Below are 20,552 nucleotides of genomic sequence, written 5' to 3' on the forward strand. Positions count from 1 at the left end.
AATCAAAGTTAAATCAAGATCAGATGATCAATTTAAAATATACCTATAACCCTAGTGAAAGAGAAGAATTAAGAGTCTCCAAACCAAAAGAATCCCAGGGTCAGTGGATTTAGCTCAGAATTCTCCAGACCTTCAAGGAAGAGTAATGACAATACTTCTCCAATTATCCTAATTCTTTTTAAGAGGCCACAATTACCCTAACACCTAAACTACGTAAAGGCCCAACAAAGAAAGACAATTACATACACTTTCCCCTATAAACATAGGTGCAAAAATTCTCAAAGAAATTCTTGCAAGCAAAAATCCAAGAACACCTCAAAAACATTATCTAACATGATCAAGTAGACTTTTTCCAGACATTCGGGGGTGGTACAACATATGGAAATCGATAAATGTAAATCACAAGGTAAACAAACTCAAAGACAGAAACCACATGCAGAAAAGGCCTTTGATAAAATCCAGCACCCCTTCATGCTAAAAGTCCTCAGGAGACTAGGGAGACAAGGGACATATCTCAACACAATAAAGGCAAATTACAGCCAGACCATAGCTAACATACACCTAAACAGAAACTCAAAGCATTTCACTAAAATCAGGAACAAGACAAGGTTGTTCCCCATCTTCACCCCTATTCAGTATAGGACTTGGAGTTTTAGCCAAAGCAATAAGATAATTGAAAGAGATCAAGAGGATACAAATAGGGAAGAAAGAAGACAGAGTGTCTTTATTTGCTGATGATCTGATTGTATATATTTATAACTCCTCCAAAAAAAATCCCAAGAGGATACTTCTATAGCTGATAAACACTTTTGGGAAAGTAGCTGGATGTAAAATAAACTCACAAAAATCAGTAGCCTTCCTATATACAAATGACAAACAGTCTGAGAAAGAAATCAGGGAAACAGCTCCTTTCACAATAGCCTTAAATACTATAAAATATCCTTACTCTAACCAAGCAAACAAAAGACTTGTACAATAAAGACTTCAAGACAATGAGGAAAGAACCTGAAGAAGATACCACAAGACGGAAAGATCTCTCATGTTTGTAGATGCATAGGATAAAAACACCACTGTTTGCACAAAAGCAGCAGGCTCCAGAATGAGAAAAAGACTTTTTTACCAACTACACGTTCAATATAGGGCTGATGTCTCAATTACATAAAGAACAAACAAACAAACACCCTGGACATCAAGAAAGGTGACCAGCAACCTTGACATCTGTAACGGTGATCTGCCTGCAAGATATACTGGTACAATGCTTGTGCGAGTAACCAGCCAATATCTGATTGACTGGATTTAAGGCCCACTCCAGGAGATGGATCCCATCCCAACACTGCTTGAGTGACTAAGAACCTGAGACTAGATGGCCCAAGGACCTGGGAGAAAATAAAATACTATTGTTTGGCTAAAGGAATGCATCAATAAAATGACTCCTAATGACATTCTGCTATACTCATAGATCAGCACCTTGCTCAGCCATCATCAGAGGAGATTTCTTCTGCAGTGGTGGAAACAAATACAGAGACCCACAATGAGACAATTTACAGAAACTGAGAGACCTTGGATCCCTTAATTCTAAATGGGATGTCTCCATCAAAGCACCCCTCAGACTTTAGGGAACCCTGCAGAAGAGGAGGCAGAAAGATTTTTAAGAGCCAGATGATATGGAGGACTTCAAGAAATCAAGTCCTTCTAAGCCCAGCCAGATTGGTGCACAGAACTCCCAGGGACTATAGCAGCAAGCACAGGGCCTGTGTGGGTCTGTGCCTGATGGGCTCCCAGCACCAAGAGAGGAAGTAGACACAAACTCTCATTCCTAACCCAGAAGCTATCTCCAATTGATAACTGATGGCAAATGAAGAACTGTTATCTTCTAATGGAGGCTCACTGGGTAGTGTCTGAAGGACAGGCCATCAGTAGACGTCCAACACAAAATGGACTCAATGGCTTTTTTGGTGGTTACTTGTCTCATACATAATGCTTTGCCTGGGTACTATTATTTTTCTTTTCTTTTCTTTACAGATATCTTGTGTCCATATGATAGTTGGAGTACTTTTATCTACTTTATTTGGGTCCTTTTACCTCTACCTCCCTTCCAAATCCCCCAACACTAGGTAGGAGAGAAAGAAGGTTAGAGGGAAAAGGGACTCTTTAGACTTAATTCCTTGAGGTAATTCCAATTTTTGTAGTCAGTATACCCAGCAGTCCAGGTAACCAGCAACCAGCAAATGAAGCAGCAGGACAAACCAGCAGCAGCAGTGGGGCAGCAGCAGGGAGAGCAGCCACTGCCTTCTTCCTTCGAGTACTCCTGTCCCTCTCTGGGCTCTGGCATTTATACCCTCACAGGGTCCTCAGAATTAAACTGTCTGCAGCTGGCGAAGGTCATGCCCCTCTTAGAGCACAAGATAGTCATAGTTAGCAGCTGTGGACAAACAAAAGCCGTTCCATACCCATGGGATTAAAACAAAAACATGTTAAGCTGCGGGTGGTAGCACATGCCTTTCATCCCAACACTTGGGAGGCAGAGGCAGGTGGATCTCTGTGAGTTCAAAGCCATCCTGGTCTACAAAGTGACTCCAACACAGCCAGGGGTACACAGAGAAACCCTTGAAAAATCCAAAAATAAACAAACAAAAAACATGTTTACATACTATACCTGAATTTTTAAAGAAACCAAACTTCTACTACGTATTTTTTTCCCTATATACGTTTTTATGGTATTTCTGTGTGTGTTCACTCTATGTCTATATATGTTTCTTGTGCCTTTTCTTTGGCTCTTTTGTTAATTAGTTCCAGCCTATTCCAGAGTATTTGTTACTATTTTTATCTCATTTTGTTATTTTATTTTAATTTTTAGGTGTGTGTTTGTATTCTAATGGGAGAGAGAGAGAGAAAGAGTGTGGATTTGGGTGGGTAAGGGGGATCTGGGAGGAGTTGGGGAAGGAGAAACTGTAATCAAAACATATTGTAGGGGGAAAAACTGTTTAAAAAAAAAAGACAGTCCAGAACAACCCCAGCAAACAAGGCCAGTCTGTTTTCCTCGGGAGGAGAAGGAAAAAGGAAAGAGTAAGAAGAGAGGAGAGAAGTAAGATAAGGAGAGTGGTACGAAGCTGGCCTGCTGAGCTGGCACTGGATAGTACATGAGGAAGGGACGGGTGTAGAGAGAGAGAGCTAGTTAGAGATCCAGGCTATGAAAGGTGCCTGGCACAGTTGCTGGATCCCATCTATTTTCTCTTGGCATTCCCCCAGGCACTGGAGAGACTGCCTCAGCAGCACCTGGGCTGCATCTATTCATTTATTAAGTTAATTTTATGTCTATAGGTGTTTTGCCTGAATATATATCTCTGTGGCACGACTTGCTTGACTTGTGTCCACAGAGTCAGAAGCTGGGCCAAAATTCCCTACAACTGCAGTTACTGTGAGGCCCCCACCCCTGCCGCCCCTAAGTGGGGAAATTGGGAATAAAATCTGCACCCTACAGAAGAACAGTCAGTCAGTGTTTAACCACTGAACCATCACTCCAAACTGGTGGGTCTTCATCTTCTATGAGACTACCTCACATAAGTAAAAAACTACTTGGAAATGTTCAGCAAACTATTAACAATTGGTTTTTTACTTATCATTTGTCCCTCTAACTCATTTTCTCTCTATCTTCTGTCCCCAGCTAATGCCTTATGACCTGTTGATGCGTAATTAATATTTATAGAATAAACAAGAAACATTATCTTCTAAGTCAGCCTTTTGTTTAATATAAGAGTTAGGTAAACAGATACAAAATGAATGACTTGGGTTAATGTTGACTCCATCCATCCAACTTTAATTGAGTAACTGAATTGGTGTAAGGGGAATAGAAACACTTTATTTAATGTAACACTGGCATCTATTTCAGCTGCAAGTCATACAGATGCTTTCTCCTAATTTCCTGACTCATTTTAAAGCAAAAACTATTCATAGTTGCCTTCTGAAGAATTTTCTGTTGAGTAATTTTATATAAATTTGTCTTTTAGTAAATTCAAACACATTTATAAAAAGGAGTTTAAGTGCAGAAATCACTAAAATAAACATTATCACACTCATGTTAGATGTTCAGTAGGTAGGAACAGTTTGAGAGCACAGTGTAGTGGCTCAATGTTGCATACACTTTCTTTTTTATTTCTTCTAAGTGGTGAAACCAAGGAAGACAGACTTTACTTAGTGTGGTCCAAATATCAGTAGCACCCGTACCACCCAGGAACTCTTAGACACACAAATGTTGGCAGCATCTCACAACTAGCTCTCTGATAATTCACAGGCATAGTTGTTCATTTGTACTTAACCCATGGATTTTCCCTTTTTTGCAAATTTTAATTAAAGTAAAATATAATTACATCATTTCTTCCCCACCCTCCACCCCTGTCCATCCACCTCTCCCATCATCGCTCTCAAATCCATAGCCTCTTATTCTTTATTATTGTTACACATATGTTATCAAACACATAAGTGGAACCTGCTGAGTCCATTAGTGTTGCTTGCATGTGTGTTTTTACATGTATGTTTTAGGGCTTATGACTTGGGTTGTATAACCATTTAGGGACTCATCTCTCTGAAAGACTAATTCTCCTTCTCTCAGAAGTATTTAAGTGCCTGTAGCTCTTCTTCTAAGGGTGGATCCCCGGGGTTTGCTGATAAAGATGCCGTTTGACCTCCAGGGGAAAGGTGTGGGGGGTGGGGTGAGCATTTGCCTTTCCAGAGCTAATTTCAGATTAAACGATGGCATCATCTTATAATGGGAGTGTTTCTGAGTAGATGCTGCCATGTGTTTTATATATTGATTATACCTGGTCCCTCTCCTTCCTGGAGATTCCTCCATGCTCGTGTGGTGAGTTCTTTTGGAATCCAGCAGTTCCTCCTTTCTAACGGCTCCCCCATCAACCCTTAAAGTAGTAAATAACTTCAGGCTCCAAAACCAACAAGAGGAATTTGGGGTCAGACTTTTTAAAAATGCTATGATTCAGAGAATAAAATCTTTCCTCTATTTTTAAAAAGTATTTTCTTATTTTAACAAGAAGCCTTTTAAACTTTACTATAGAAAATACATTTTTGAGTCTTGTGTCTAGACTTCCAACAAGTGAGAATTCTGTTTTTACTAATTTGAGCATTCTTGACAGTACCAATTCTGCAGCTGGGGGAGTAGTTCACTAACTCAGAACAAAATGATTACTGAACACCAGTACCTGGTGAATGTCATCCCATGCCTCCGTGTTTCCTTTTAAATAAAAATGTAGCTTTGGGAATTTGGATTCATTAACTGCTCCTCTAAAGCTATGTATATACTGTGTCAATGTGGAAAGTGCAGGACAGTATATTTGAAATGCTTGAGAAAATATCAGTAGCGTTATGTTGCCTGTCTCCTAGAAAGACATTCAAGTCGACTATGTCTGCATTGCCAACATCTGCCCAAATTATATTTGAGAGCAACTAATTTATTTTAAATGATATCACCTATACATGGATTTATCCACTGTGTTTACTCAACAGTGCTTATTTTGGCCAGAGAACTCTGGTAATAATTAAACGAGGTCCTGGCTCCTGAAAAATTTAAAGTCTAAGTCTATGTTTCCCTCATTCTAAAATAAACATGTATTTCCTCAGAAATGTAAATATTTTGAAGAACTCAGGAGCTTATAGGTAGACAGACTGCTATGCCAGTTAAACTCTGCTCCACTGGGAGTGACATTGAAGGGCCTTTGTTTGTTTGTTTGTTTGTGTTTATGTTTCTCTCTCAGCTACTCCAGTGCATTCTCTCAAGCAGGATTGTCTTGTTCATAATTTCACCACCATTTGATAAATATATTTCTTAACTAATTACATTTCTTTCGCTTTCAGAGTATTTCTCGCTTATAATCCATTTTTTCTGTCTGCTACTATAGTTCAGTTTTTAAAAGAAAACAGTGTGTGTTGATATGTGTGCTTCAGTTGTTGTCTGTTTGACACACACTTTTCTGGGCTTCTGTGGTGATGATCTTGGTATTTTAATGACTATGCTTTCTGGAATGAAAGCATACTTTTTCTGGAAGGCAAAAGAAGCCTAAAATGAAATGATGCTGAAAAATGCTCTTGGACCCTTTAGTGCAGGAAGTCTCATATACTTCTACAACTCTCAAAGCCTTTTTAAGGAAACGTGGGTCAGGCATGATGGTGTACACTTGTAATCCCAGCTGAGTTGGGAGCAGTCATGATTTTGTATCAGGCTTATGAGACTGTTCAAAAGCAAACAATGATGACAATTTCCCATTAATGACAGCATCTTATCAGGACTGTGGAGATCACTAAGTTGGTAAAGCACCTGCGTCATAAGTATACAGAGTTTGGATCTCTAGAGCCCATGAAAACAAAAGCCTGATGATATGGTGCACATCTGTGATAATGCTGGGGGAGTCAGCGACAGACACAGGATGATTACAGGAGACCAGAAGCCAGGCAGTACAGCCAGCCTGGTGGGCTCTGGGTTCAGTGAAAGACCTTAAATCAAAATTAAAATAAGGTAGACCACTGACAAGATGGCTCAGGAGTTAAAGGTGCTTGTCTTGCTATTTTGGTGACGTGAGTTTGGTCCTCAGAACCCAAGCAAAGGCAGAGGGACAGACCTGACTCCTCTGACCTCCACACAGCTGGACCACAACACGCATCCCTCCATCTTGTCATACACATCACACACACCTAACAAACAAATAAAATTTAAAAAGAAGGTATGAAAGAGTGAAAGAAGACACAAGAGGTGAACTTCCAGTGAGTACATGCGCACACACATGAGCACATACACAGACGCACATACAAATGATTGAGTTAAATTTGTCCCCTCTTAGATCGGTATTTTGAGGTACCAGTACACAAAGAATTGCCTTAGGAAATAGCTTCATGGTGGAGATCAGGCTTTGGACTTTAGTCAGACATGGAATTTGCATCTTTGCTGGGCATTTGCTAGCTTTCTGATGTTAAGGAAATATTTCACCTCTCTGCAATTTAGTTGTCTTCATCTGAAAATGAGACTTGCTGTGATTCCTGTGTGAAACGTCTGCCGTACGGTGCTCTAAAAATGGAAGTGCTTAAACTGCGGCTCCCTGGGGCTTCCAACCCCTTCAAGACTTACTCAAATATAGCTAACTCCTACAGTGAAATATCAATAATTGAAATCATCTGACCTTCACCTCTTTATAATTGATTTGCTCCTCTTTCTCCTTATGATTCATAAGGCTCTTCGGCCTTCCTAGGCATCTTATGATATGTAAATTGTATGAAATCTTCAGTTTGTAAGATTGTAAGTATGAAGGCTGTAATTATATCCTGATTGTATTTCTCCTTTTGATATTCAGAGAATGGCTGTGGGCTCACTGGGCATTCTTAATGAAGTACCTTTCCTGATTTTGTGTCTTCTTAGTTAGCTATCGAGTTGGCATTGTTGAACACATGTGGATTGTTTACGATTTTCATGGCCATGTGCTGTAATCCCATTTTTAAATTCATTTTCTGAGGTGCAGGCTTTATGAAAAACATGGTGTTATTGAGTTGCAAATGTGCTCAGCACAATCCACACTGATGCGGGACAGCTCCACCCCTATCCTTAGGCATGTATGTGCTCCGTGTGTTATGCAGCCTCCTTTTTTGGTACCATCAGTCATAAACCAACTGCTGTTGCACCTGTATATGTGAGTGATGGCACATTGGATTAAACAGACGTGCCTATTATATGTGACATAAATCTGCCAGTACCCATTTTAATACAACGCAATAAAACTCACTTTTCCAACAAACTCAGCAATTGCAAACTAAGGCCACGCCGACCCACAAGTCTATTTGTTCCACATATGGCCTGTTCCCTGAAGGGACTTGTTTGAGTAGAGCATCTTTTAAGTGTGTTGGCTAAGAGAAAATTTAATTCATATGCTAAAGTATGCCAGGCATCCGAGTTCCAGCATTCAGCTAATCATTATCTTGAATTGTGCGCTTCATCAACTTCCTTCATTTAATCTGAGTATTTCTCTCAAAACCTAGTATCCCACTTTAAGGAAAATTCTCACCTCATATTTCTTCTTGGTTAGTGCCTACTTTGGTGAGATCTGATGAGAGCAGTCAGTAAGTGAGTCTAATTTGGGCAGTGGCATGCTAGGAGGAAATCAGGAAGACTGCAAAGACTGTTGCCTTCATTTACATAGCTTTGTCCAAGAGATATTTCTGCATCTGTTCTGGTGTTATTTCCTTCCATTTTGCTTTGCTTAAATTAAAAGGGAATGGATGATATTAAATGAAATGAAAGCATGCAAGTGGGGGAACACACACGCACACACACACACACACACACATACACAATCAAGTCAGTACATTGCACTGAATGTATTGGACAGATTGTGCATGTCTGTCTGATATGGGAGGGATAGTTTGCCATACTCTCCTGATACAGAGCCAGTATGTAATAGAGTTTATTTGTTCAGAGCTGGGCATCAGGTGTAATAGAATCAAGCATGATGGTTATTTGACCCTAGCTTTTATATCCCCGTAGTTGCTCATTCATTCATTTTTCAGATATAAATTAAAAGTGGAGATGGAAGATTAGATGTGCCTGGGCTCATGTGGGCTATGTGAAATGCAGTTTCCTTCATTCTTAGAACTTAGCTAATCATGACGGAAATATAAATGACCTGTAGTTAAATAGTCAACACTTGTGAGATTGCAATTCTGTTGTTGGCTTTGCTAGCAGGTGAGGCATGAAAACTGATTCTTTTTTCTTTTTGTCTTTTTCTTTTTCTTATTGTCTATTATTTGTGGATTTAAATTACTTAGCAATGCAAAGCTTTCAAAGCACCATTATCAAGCTATGTTTATAGTCTTTCCATTGTGAGCTTCACTAATATTAAGTAGATTTTCCTACTTAATACAACAAAAACCTCTTCCTCTTTTCCTCTTCCTACTCCTTTTTCTTCTTTGCTTTCTTCTTATGCACTATACTGGGCATTTTATAAGAAGAAATGAAACAACCATTCCATGTTTTTCCTGCTGCTTGTTAAGGAAAAAGTGAGTAAAAAGCATTTCGTGCTCTGGATTCCACTGAGCTTTTGTTAGATGACATAATTAATACATGACATTCTAAGTCCAATGTATGTGGTGGAATTTTGGGCTGAAATTGAGCTATTAAAATTATCAATATTTTTTATTCATTCTATTCAACATAACAGTCTACTATCTTAATTTAATAACCATAATGTGTTGAACACTAGATCCACAACTGCACTCCGCTCTTATTAAGAAAGCATTCTTGCCTCTGAAGAAAGGCTCACTGGCATGGATGCTCTTAGGAACTTGAACACTCTAGCAAGAATGACAGGACATAGGGAATTGAGAGCCTGAAGTAAGTTGTTGATTTTTGTTTAGCTTCTCAGCATTTTTAAAGCTTTTTGATCCATAATAAGGGTCACAAGTTTTATTTGCATAGAAGACAAATACTGAGAATTTATAGTGTGTTTTATTAGAAGATAGTTCCTTGTGTATTGACATCAAGCAGAGCTCATTGTTGGATTAACTTCACAAACCAAGAGAATGTGAGTGTCTTAGTTTGCTTTCTATTGCTGTATTAAAACACCAAGACCAAAAGTAGTTTGGGGATGAAAGGGATTCATCTTACAGCTTACATGCCATCATGAGGGGAGTCAGGGCAGAAACTTAGGGCAGGCACCTGGAGGCAGGCACCTGGAGGCAGACACCTAGAGGCAGACACCTGGAGGCAGGCACCTGGAGGCAGACACCTAGAGGCAAACACCTGGAGGCAGGCACCTGGAGGCAGGCACCTGGAGGCAGACACCTGGAGGCAGGTACCAGGAGGCAGGCACCTGGAGGCAGACACCTGGCAGCAGGCACCTGGAGGCAGGCACCTGGAGGCAGGCACTGAAGCAGAAGCTGTGGAGCAGTGCTGCTTACTGACTTGTTCAGCCTGCTTTCTTATACAACCAAGACCACCTTCTCAGAGTAGCACCACCCACGATAATACGGGCCCTCCTGCATCAATCATTAATCAACTAAATGTCCCCCACAGACTTGCCTACAAGCCAATTCTTTGATTGAGATTCCCTCTTCTAGATATGTCTAGGTTTGATTCAAGTTGACAAAAGCCAACCAGCACAATGAGAATCCAGGAAAATAAGTAAAACTCTTGGAAAAACAAGGTGACAAGTCATAGACCATTAGACTGACTTTTGATCAGAGGTAAGGTTTTGATCCAGTGGGGCCAAAGGTAGAGAGATACAAGTCCCACTCCCACTGCAACTCTTTTTTTTTTTTTTCTTTAAGAATACGTTAGCCAGGCATATTGATATATGCCTTTGGTCCTAGCACTGCAAAGGCAGAAGCAGGCAAATCATTGTGGGTTCGAGGCCAGCCCAGTCTATACAATTAGTTCCAGGACAGCCAGGGATACTTAGTGAGAGCCTCCCGTGGAAAAAACAAACAAACAAAAAGAATACGTTAACTGATATATTTTCATTGTGCATGGTATTGAGTGTCACAAAAACATTTTCATGTGTGTATATAACATGCTTTGAGCATATGCTCCTCCGTAACTCCCTCTTCCTTCTCCTGCCTCCGTTTCCTTTGTTCTCTTTGACAGTTTTGCTTCTACTTTCATGTCAATATTCATACATGGTTTTCTATATCTCTATAAAAGTTTAAAATCCACAAACTAGAGAAAAACATGATCCCTGTCTTCCTGACACTGACTTAATTCGCTTAATGTGATCATGTTCAATTGCATCCATTTTTTTTTCTGTAAACAACACAACTGAAATCATCACACTGTATGTGTAGACCACATTTGATTTTGACGTGGGGTCTCATGTAGCCCTGGCTGGATTTGAACAAGCTAGGTAGTCAAAGGTGACAGTAAACTTTGGGTCCTTCTGTTTCTGTGTCCTAAGTGCTGGGGTTATAGCTGCATGCCATCAGGTTTTTACAATGTTCAGGAGATGGAACCCAAGACTCACGCACGCTGGGGTCCCACTCTACCATCTGAGCTACGACCACAAGTTCCCTGTTACGTCTTCTTTATCCATCCCTCTGTGGATGGACGGTGGTTGGATCTTCATGACTTAGCTATTATAAGCAGTGGTGCAATAAGCTTTACTGGATGTTAACTCTGCGGTTGACATGGAGGCCTCTGTGTAAAAGCTCAGCCGTGATATGGCTGGGTCATACGACAAGTGTATTTTTAGCTTTTAGAACAGTGGTTCTCAACCTTCCTAATGCTATGACCCTTTAATACAGTTCCTCATGTTGTGGTGACCCCCAACTTATTTTCGTTGCTATTTCACAACTGTAACTTTACTGCTGTTATGAATGGCAATGTAAATATCTAATGTGAAGGATATCTAGTATGTGACCCCCCCCAAAAGGGTTTTTATCTACCATTAAGAACCACTGTTTTAGAGGAACCTCTATCTGCTTTTCATTCTGTCTAGACGAGTGAGTGTATAGCCCCTTGCCAACACTTACTGCTATTTGGTTTGGTTTGGTTTGGTTTGGTTTTCAGACAGAGTCTCTCTACATATCCCTGGCTGTCTTAGAACTCACTAGGTAGATAAAGCTAGCCTCAAATCTGAAAAGATTCGTTCCCCAATCGTCTGCTATTTGTTTGTTAATGACTGACATTGATGGGGTGAGATGGAATATGAATGTAGTTATATTTACATTGCTCTGATAACTAGTGATGTTGACTATTTCCCCATATGTTTATTAGCTGTATGTACTTCATCTGTTGAGAACTGCTTTCTTTTTCCATTTCATAAGCCTACTTATTGATCAGATAATTTCTTGTCTATTTTTTTAAAGCTATTTAAAGCACACCATTTGCATCCATCTGGGTTAACAGTGAGGCCTCTCTTTTATGACTAAAGTGACTGCACTGAGTCTCTCCCACTAGGCTGTGAGCAGATTGGAATGGGAGTATTGTCTTTGCTTCTCTCCAGGCCCTACAAGATGGCTTGTCCTAGGCTCTTTCACTCATTTAATCTCCTAGTCATTTACTAATTCTAATCTGGTTCCTCTCAGTGAATGTTTATTGAATAAGAGGGTGGATAAACTCGTTTTAGGGGCTCTGAAAATCGTGGGAGAATTTCAAGTTGTCTAAGGAGAAATTCCCCGTGTACCTTAAAACAAAATAAGCATGCTTTCATCGTTCCATAAAGGACATTTCCGTGAGAGCATATAACGTGCTTTGAGCATCCTTTCCCTCTTAGCCCCCCTCCTCCTGTCTTCCCGCTCTTGTCTCCTGTGATCCGAAGTTCCTACCCGTCTGAAACCAGCAGTTCTCGCAGCTCTCTGGGCGGAGTCGCTGACCCCGCATGTGCACCCTGAGGCTTCCTGCTCACTCTGTTTATTGCTTATCGTCCCACCCTCCGCACCCGCGTCACTCCCTTCCTGTTCATGCTCCAGCCACACTGGCTTGTAGCTCGGCATCTGCACGTCTTTGTAACCGGACCTTTGCTCATGGTATCTCTAGGATCTCAGCAGCCCTGTTTCCTATCCATCACCTAGCTGGTGTCTGTATGTAATGCAGGAGCATGCACGTGCTCAAGGAAGCCAGGAGAGGATAGTGCATCCCCTAAAGCTGGAGTTACAGACAGTTGTTAGCCATCCCATGTATGTTCTGGGACCCGAACTCCAGTGTTTCTGAAGAGCAGCAAGTGCTCCTGCCCACACGCCATCTCTCTAGCTCCTGCATATATTTTAGATATAAGTTAACACATCTTTCTTTTTCTTATTTTAATTTTTTTCAGGTTTCAATTTTATGCATATGCTTCTTTTGCCTCTATGTTTTCTGCGCATTCAGTGGTCACAGAAGCAAGGAGAAGGTGTCAGAGCCCCTGGGACTGGGAAAGTGAGCCATCATGTGGGTGCTAGGAATTTGGAGGGGGGCTCCCCTCTAGAAGAGCAGTCAGTCTTAACTGCTGAGGCATCTCTCCAGCCCCATAGGTCTGGTTTTTTTAAAAAAAGGTGTTCCTTAGGCCTGGTAGTGGTAGAGCACACCTTTAATCCCAGCACTCCAGAGGTAGAGACAGACAAATGTCTGAGTTCAAGGCCAGTCTGACTTATAGAGTGAGTTTCAGGACAGCCAGGGGCTACACAGAGAAACCCTGTCTGGAACCCTGCCCCACAAAAAATAAAGGTGTCCCTTGATTTCCTAACCCAGCCCGCTGAACTCTACTCTGTCCTTATTTCTCTATTGCTGATCTTCAGAGAACACACCGCCACTGTCATCTTAGGTTTATTTTTATGATTAAGTGGAATGTCAAGTATCTGTTGCTACAGTGAGATTTTGTGATAAAGTACCAATAAAAACCCAAGTGACATTTAACACGAAGTGCTTGCTGCTGGCCTATCTGGGGTCAGCTGTAGGCCATCAGGACAGCTATTTTTCTTGGATAAACTGGCCGTTGGTTGATCTGACAGGGAAAGTGGAGTGATGGCAGCACAGGTCTCATGCTCCAGAAGGCTGGATCAGCCAACTCTTGTGGTATGGCAGATGTGGAAGGGGAAACCTGAGAAACTACTGGAGGAGGCAAGCTGTACTTCTGATATTACTAACTGAAGTTATATAAACAAGTACAGGGCCCGAGTTCCAAGCAAAGACAGGTAGAGGAGATCAGGGCCATCTTTGCATATAAGACAGTAAGCTCTAGGGTTGGAGAGATGGCTCAGAGGTTAAGAGCGCTGGCTGCTCTTCCAGAGGTCCTGAGTTCAATTCCCAGCAACCACATGGTGGCTCACAACCATCTATAATGTGATCTGATGCCCTCTTCTGGCCTGCAGGTGTACATGCAGCCGGAGCACTATATACATAATAAATAAATCTTAAAAAAAAAAAAAAGACAGCAAGCTCATTTGAAGGCAATGACAACAGCTACCTCTCTGTAGTTGTCATTATACATCTAGTGCCCAGCAAGTTGTTTTTGTTTGTTTGGTTGGTTTTTGGTTTTTCAAGACAGGGTTTCCCTGTATAACAGATCCCTGGCTGTCCTGGATTTGCTTTCTGGACCAGGCTAGCCTCAAACTCCCAGGTGCTGGGATTAAAGGCATGAGCCACCATGCCCAGCTTGCAAGACATTTGACATATAGTGAATAATAACTGTTTCTTGGGCAAACAAGCATGGACTATAAAGTAGCATTGGTTGGATACTGTTGTCTCGATCATCTAAAGAAATGGTCAGTTTTAAAGAAGTTTCCTTATTAGGAAGGTAGTTCAAAATTGTTATTCATTTCTTGTTTGTTTATTTTCCTGACATCTTTACTTTCCAAATTCCTGCAAGTAATACCTGTTTGTGAGCTAGGGTTAGCTTTTAGTCCCACATGATACAGTTTTGCTACTGGATCAATAATCACTTTTGTGTCATGACAAAAAGTACCTTAAAAGAAAGAAGGACTATTTTTGCTTTTGGGACTGGGTGTGTCATGGTACAGTAGCTGAGATCGTGACAGTGGGAGCGTGTGGCTGAGGCTGTTCACATCATAGTAGACAAGGAAGGAGAGGGAAGCAGGAGCAGGGGCGGGGGGTGCGTGGGGTGCGTGGGGTGCGTGGGGTGGTGGCTGTTGGCTGTCATCTCCAGTGGTCTGACCTAGTGACTCCTAGCTAGCCGGTGCCTCCTCAAGGTTCCATGTTCTCCCCAAATAGAACCTATAGGGTACATCCAAAACACGATGCCCCTCCCACCGCCAGTGCTAGTGATGTGAAAAATAATGTGAAATGAGCTGTCTGAGTAAGGGCTAAAATTTAGTGCTTTGGAAATGAGGAAAAACTCAACAAATGAAATAATGAAATAAAAAATAAATAAAGTTTTAAAAACTTGGACAAAGTCTATTATGATTTAGCTATTAAGCACAACTCCTCATGCTCATGTATTAAGGATTCCGTCCCTCTAGTCATTGAACGATGGCTCATCTGTGAGAACTCTAGATTGATGCATTGAATGACAGCAGGATTGGGAAGTTACAGGAATGTGCACATGAGTGAGTGTGTGTCTGTGTGTGTGTGTGTCTGTGTGTCGGTGTGTGTGTGTGTGTGTGTGTGTGTGTGTGTGTGTGTGTGTGTGTCTGTGTATCTGTGTGTCGGTGTGTGTGTTTCTGTCTGCCTGTCTGTCTGTCTGTCATTCCTGGTTGGAAGAGGTTGGTCACTGGGCACATGTCTTTGCAGAGAGTATCTGGCCCTGGGCCTCTTCCTTTATCTCTTTTGGCGTCTTGGCTGCAGTGGTCTGAGCAGTCCTGGCCATGCTTTCTGTTGCCATGACCATCTGCCTAACTCTGAGCCCAGGGAGACAGAGTCACTATGCCTGAACTAAATCCTGGAAACCCCGACCTAAAGGAAATCTCTCGCCCTTCACATTGTTTCTCTGGGATCTGTCACTGCAACAAAAAAGCTATCATGCAAAAGGTATCTTCACACTTGCCCTTGAGCCAAAGGTGCTGTCATCAGATAGACTGCTACTGTCACAGGATACCACAGACTGGGGACATTGATAAGGAACATAAATTTACCTCTCAGAGTTTGGGAGACTTGAAAGGGCTGGGTCAAGGTGCCAGTAGGATTTGTGCCAAGGGAAGGCCACCATGTGACCGTGTCCTCTCAAGAGGAGGAATGTGGCAGCTACATGATGGAAGAGAAGATGAGCAAAAAGAGTTTCCCTTTGATTTCAAGCCCCCTTATATGGGTACTACTCTTGTTTATGGGGAAGAGCCCTCCCAAGCCATAGTTTTTAACATGGTTGCATAGGGGATTAAGTTTCAACATGAACTTTTGAAAGGACTCCATCGTTCACACCACGGTAGCCTTCTGTATAGGAGGATATGGCTATCCTCAACATAAAAGTTAATACGATAAGATTATTAGGAGAAAAAACATGATATTACATTAGGCAATAGTTTATTAGCTATTACAACAAAAGCATAGTGACTGTGTCAGTGACAGAAGTGCAATTAGTCATGTCCAGAAACAGATTTTTTCGAATGTGGCGAAATTGTGAACAAGACAATCCTGCTTGGGAGAATGCACCTAAGTCGCCCAGAGAGTAACATAAACACAAACAAACAAACAAACAAAGGCCCTTCAATGTCACTCTGGGTGGAGCAGAGTTTAACTGGCATAGCAGTCTGTCTACCTATAAGCTCCTGAGTTCTTCAAAATATTTACATTTCTGAGGAAATACATGTTTATTTTAGAATGAGGGAAACATAGACTTAGACTTTAAATTTTTCAGGAGCCAGGACCTCGTTTAATTATTACCAGAGTTCTCTGGCCAAAATAAGCACTGTTGAATAAACACAGTGGATCAATCCGTGTATAGGTGATATCATTTAAATAAATTAGTTGCTCTCAAATATAATTTGGGCAGATGTTGGCAATGCAGACATAGTTGACTTGAATGTCTTTCTAGGAGACAGGCAACATAATGCTACTGATATTTTCTCAAGCATTTCAAATATACTGTCCTGCACTTTCCTCATTGACACAGTATATACATAGCTTTAGAGGAGCAGTTAATGAATCCAAATTCCCAAAGCTACATCTTTATTTAAAAGGAAACATGGAGGCATGGAATGACATTTACCAGGTGCTGGTGCTTACTAATCATGTTGCTCTGAGTTAGTGAGCTACTCCCCCAGCTGCAGAACTGGTACTGTCAAGAATGCAAACAATGATGAGCCATTTCTATGCAGTCCGCTCAAATTAGTAAAAACAGAATTCCCAAAAATTCTTATTCTCAAAATAAGAAACTGTTTTAAAAAAAAAAGAGGAAAGTTTTTATTCTCTGAATAATAAACATTTTAGAACATGACTAATTATGGATCATGAAAGCCTAAAGGTCAATAAGAAGATGAAACATAAGCAGGCAAGCAGAAAGAAAAAAAATTAAGGAAGGGAGGGAAAAGCAAAGGAAAGGAGGGAGGGAGGGAGGAAAAAAGGAGAGAAAAGGCATTTCCTAGAACTTGACAGTAAAAAAGTTGTGTGTTTAGAGAGCTATAAAGAAGCTGAAAGATGCTGATTCAAATATCATTAGGATGTTCTATGAAAATTTATATAACAGAATATTTACTTGGTAATTTTGGTAAAGAAATTTACTCTTTGACTCTCTCATAATTTAAGAAAAATGGGGGCCAGGCATGGTGGCACATGCCTTTAATCCCAACATTTGGGAGGCAGAGACAGGCAGATCTCTCGGCTTGAGGTCAGCTTGGTCTACAGAGCAAGTTTCAGGACAGCCAGGGCTACACAGAGGAACCTTGTCTCAAAGCAAAAACAACAAGCAAACAAACAAAATAAAACCAACGACAACAAAGAAAAATCCCCTTTTCTTATCAAGACTAATATTCACAGTACTTGACAGTGGAGATAATTAACTGCACATAGAGGACCATTCTTCAGTCCTCAGTTGTATAAAATGTTAGTTCTATGACTGTTTAACTCAAAAAAAAAAAAAAAAAAGAGTCTGGAGGTTTCTAGAGCTAGGAGACCGTGAAGCTGTAGTTATGTAACAACTGGGTAAAAATACTTTCCATTTTCTAATAGTGACACAGCCATACCAGCTCTGCTTTGTACCTGCACTTAATTGAGCCTTAACTGAGGCTCACCCATGAGTGGAGCTGATAAAGGCCAGGCGTGCTGATGATTCAGAGAAGAGAGAACTATGGATGTCAGGAGGTGGGAATTAAGACTGAAGAGGACCACATGGCCAAGACTCCAGTCAGGAGAGGGAGCAGGTGGGAAATGTGGGAGAGAGCCGGACGGCTGTAAGAGTAATAGGAAGACATGGGATTGGGTAGAAGTTTTACATGGAAGTAGTGAGAGAAAACCAACTGGATAATAAAGAGCTCAGATGACTGTTTTCCCTGAAGATTAGCAACAAGGCAAGCATGTCTGCTCTGTTCACTTCACCATTAGATTTGCATTGCTTGCCAGAGCAAGTAGGTAAGAAAAGGAAATAGAAGACATTTATGTAAAAAAAACGTAAAACTGTATCTTTCTTTGCAGAAGATGATCTTGCATATAGAAAATTCTAAGAAATCTACCCAAAACTAGAACTAAGAACTCGAAAAAATTTAGAGAAGATTTCAGAATATGAGATCAAATATTCTAGAAATTAGATAATCTTTACGTTTTGGCCATGAATTATCTGAAAATTAAAATCAAGCCTGTTTACATCAGGTTAATTTTTTTTTTTTAAAGCAAAAGCCAGTTGGTAGGGGCACACACCTTTAATTCCAGAGCTGGAGAGGCAGAGGTGGGAGGATTTCTGAGTTTAAGGCCAACCTGGTCTATGGAGTGAGTTCAGGACAGCTAGGACTACAGAGAAAAACCCTGTCTCCATAAACCAAAAAGAAAGAAAAAAGAAAACGGAACAAAAAATAAAATAAAATACTTAGTAATAAATATGATGCGAGAAATGTAAAATTTGTACATTGAAAACAATTTCGTGAAATTGAAGACCCAAGTAAACGAGAAGACAGCCCCCACGTGTGGATTGGCAGGGTTAATATTAACATATCAGTGTCTCCAAATTGCTGACTCAGTTCACTATTTCTGGCAAGTTGATTCCAAAACTGATGTTGAAACAGAAGAGGCTTAGAAACAGGCGGCACAGCCCTGAAACAGAAGAAAGTCAGACAACACTTTCTGTGTTGAAATCAGAAAACAACCACATAGCACCCTACGTTAATTAAGATCATGAAGTACAGGCACAAGGATAGGCACACAGACGTACGGAATAGATTAAAAGTCTATAAATAAAAACACTACGGTTAGTTGGTTTTGACAAGGATGCCAAAACAATTCAGTGTGAGAAAGGAGCAATCTTTTCCAAAAATAGTGCTAGAATAACTGGATATTTTTAAAACTGAAAGCTGAGAATATATCTCAGTGGTAGAGGCTACAATGCAGAAGACCCCGGGTTTGAGCCCCAGCAATGCAAATATGCAAACATGCAAACACACACGCACACACACACACACACACACACACACTCACTCACTCACGTTAAATCGGGACCTTTACATTATACAAAAAAAGTAGCTCATACTATACTATGTATCTTATAATACTATAAGATTATTAGAAAAATCTGTGATATTACATTAGGCAATAGTTTATTAACTGTTACAAGAAAAGCATAGTGACTGTGTCTGTGGCCTTTCTTTTGCTTGAGACAAAACATGTGACAGAACAAACTGTGGGAAGAGGGACTTTCTTAGGCTCACAGTTCCAGAGATCCCAATCCATAGCCATTGGCTCTGCTGATTCTGGGCCTACAGTGAGGCAGACCGTCATGGCAGCGGAAACCTGTGAAGGAAGAGGAGGAGGCTGATCACTTAATGATGTATGGGAAGAGAGAGAGAGAGAGAGAGAGAGAGAGAGAGAGAGAGAGAGAGAGAGAGAGAGAGAGAGAGACAGAGACAGAGACAGAGACAGAAACAGAGACAGAGAGAGCTGAAGAGAAAGAAAGACAACAGGAAACTAAGGTAAGATATATGTCTCAAATGCATGTACACAGTGACTTATTTCCTTCAAACCAGCTTACCTCCCATACTTCTTCTCTTCCAAAAGTCTATTCAGATCTTGAACGAATCAGTGGATTAAACAAAACCCTCATGATCTAATCTCTCTAGAATCACCCACATGGTCAGGCATAGTGGCTGTACTGCGCTTTAATAATCTCAGCCCAGTCAAGTTGAAGAGCAAGATTAACTAACTGTCACAGTAAGAACATTTAGGTAGAGTGGGCTTCATCAGCATTCAAACAAAGATCTGTGCGAAGAAAGAAGAAAGACAACCTATGGAAGGGGGGGTGGGGAGTGAAAGTTTGTAACTGATAAAGGTCCAATCTCCAGGACTTCCCCCACCCACCTCCAAAAGACCTCTTAAAATACAATGATAAAAAGGCAACGCAACTAAAAATGTTCTGGGCTGGAGATGTAGCTAACTGAAGCCCTGGGTTCTATTCTCAGTATCACAGAATAAAATGGTTTAAATAGAGATTTCTCCAGAGAAGATTTAAGTGGCCAATTAGCACATGATGTTCAATATTCAATATTATCAGTCTTTAGAGTAATGCAAATCAAAACCATTTGGCTGTCATTTAGAAAGAAGTTTTCACAGGGATGTCAAAGAAATTAAAACACATATATTGCTGGTGAGAAAGGGCAGCCATTATAGAAAATGTGAAACAGAGTTGCCCCATTGACTTGTAATTCTATTTTCAGGTGCACACACACCTACAAGAATTTAAAACATAAAAGTACAGAAAAACTTCCAGAAACATATTGAATAGTCACATGAGCTACTCACATGTGCATAAGCTGGTAAATAGATAAAGAAATTGTGACATACATGGAATAATATGGCAAGAAAAGGCATGGAGTGTGAACACGTTCAACATCATGGGCAAACCTCTAAAATATGCTTAGCAGAAGAAGCTGATACAAAGCGCCACATGTTTTTCTCTTTACACGAAATGTCCCAAACAGGCAATTTTGTAGCAACACAATCA

The 20,552-nt window shown here is 40.7% G+C and overlaps 1 protein-coding gene and 1 long non-coding RNA gene across 7 annotated transcripts in view; one reads left to right on the forward strand and one right to left on the reverse strand.

Moving 5' to 3' along the window:
- The window catches only part of MCC (MCC regulator of WNT signaling pathway), a 372,812-nt gene that overhangs the window by 102,164 nt on the left and 250,096 nt on the right, over window positions 1–20,552 (forward strand). The window lies entirely within an intron of this gene.
- Window positions 15,918–20,278, reverse strand: LOC311595468. The gene is made up of 2 exons (XR_014778458.1): window positions 19,264–20,278; window positions 15,918–18,652 (listed from the first exon to the last, which is right to left on the reverse strand). It is a non-coding gene; the product is annotated as an uncharacterized lncRNA (long non-coding RNA).

Source organism: Acomys minous, assembly GCF_964271855.1.
Source record: "Acomys minous genome assembly, chromosome: 4".
NCBI lineage: Eukaryota > Metazoa > Chordata > Mammalia > Rodentia > Muridae > Acomys > Acomys minous.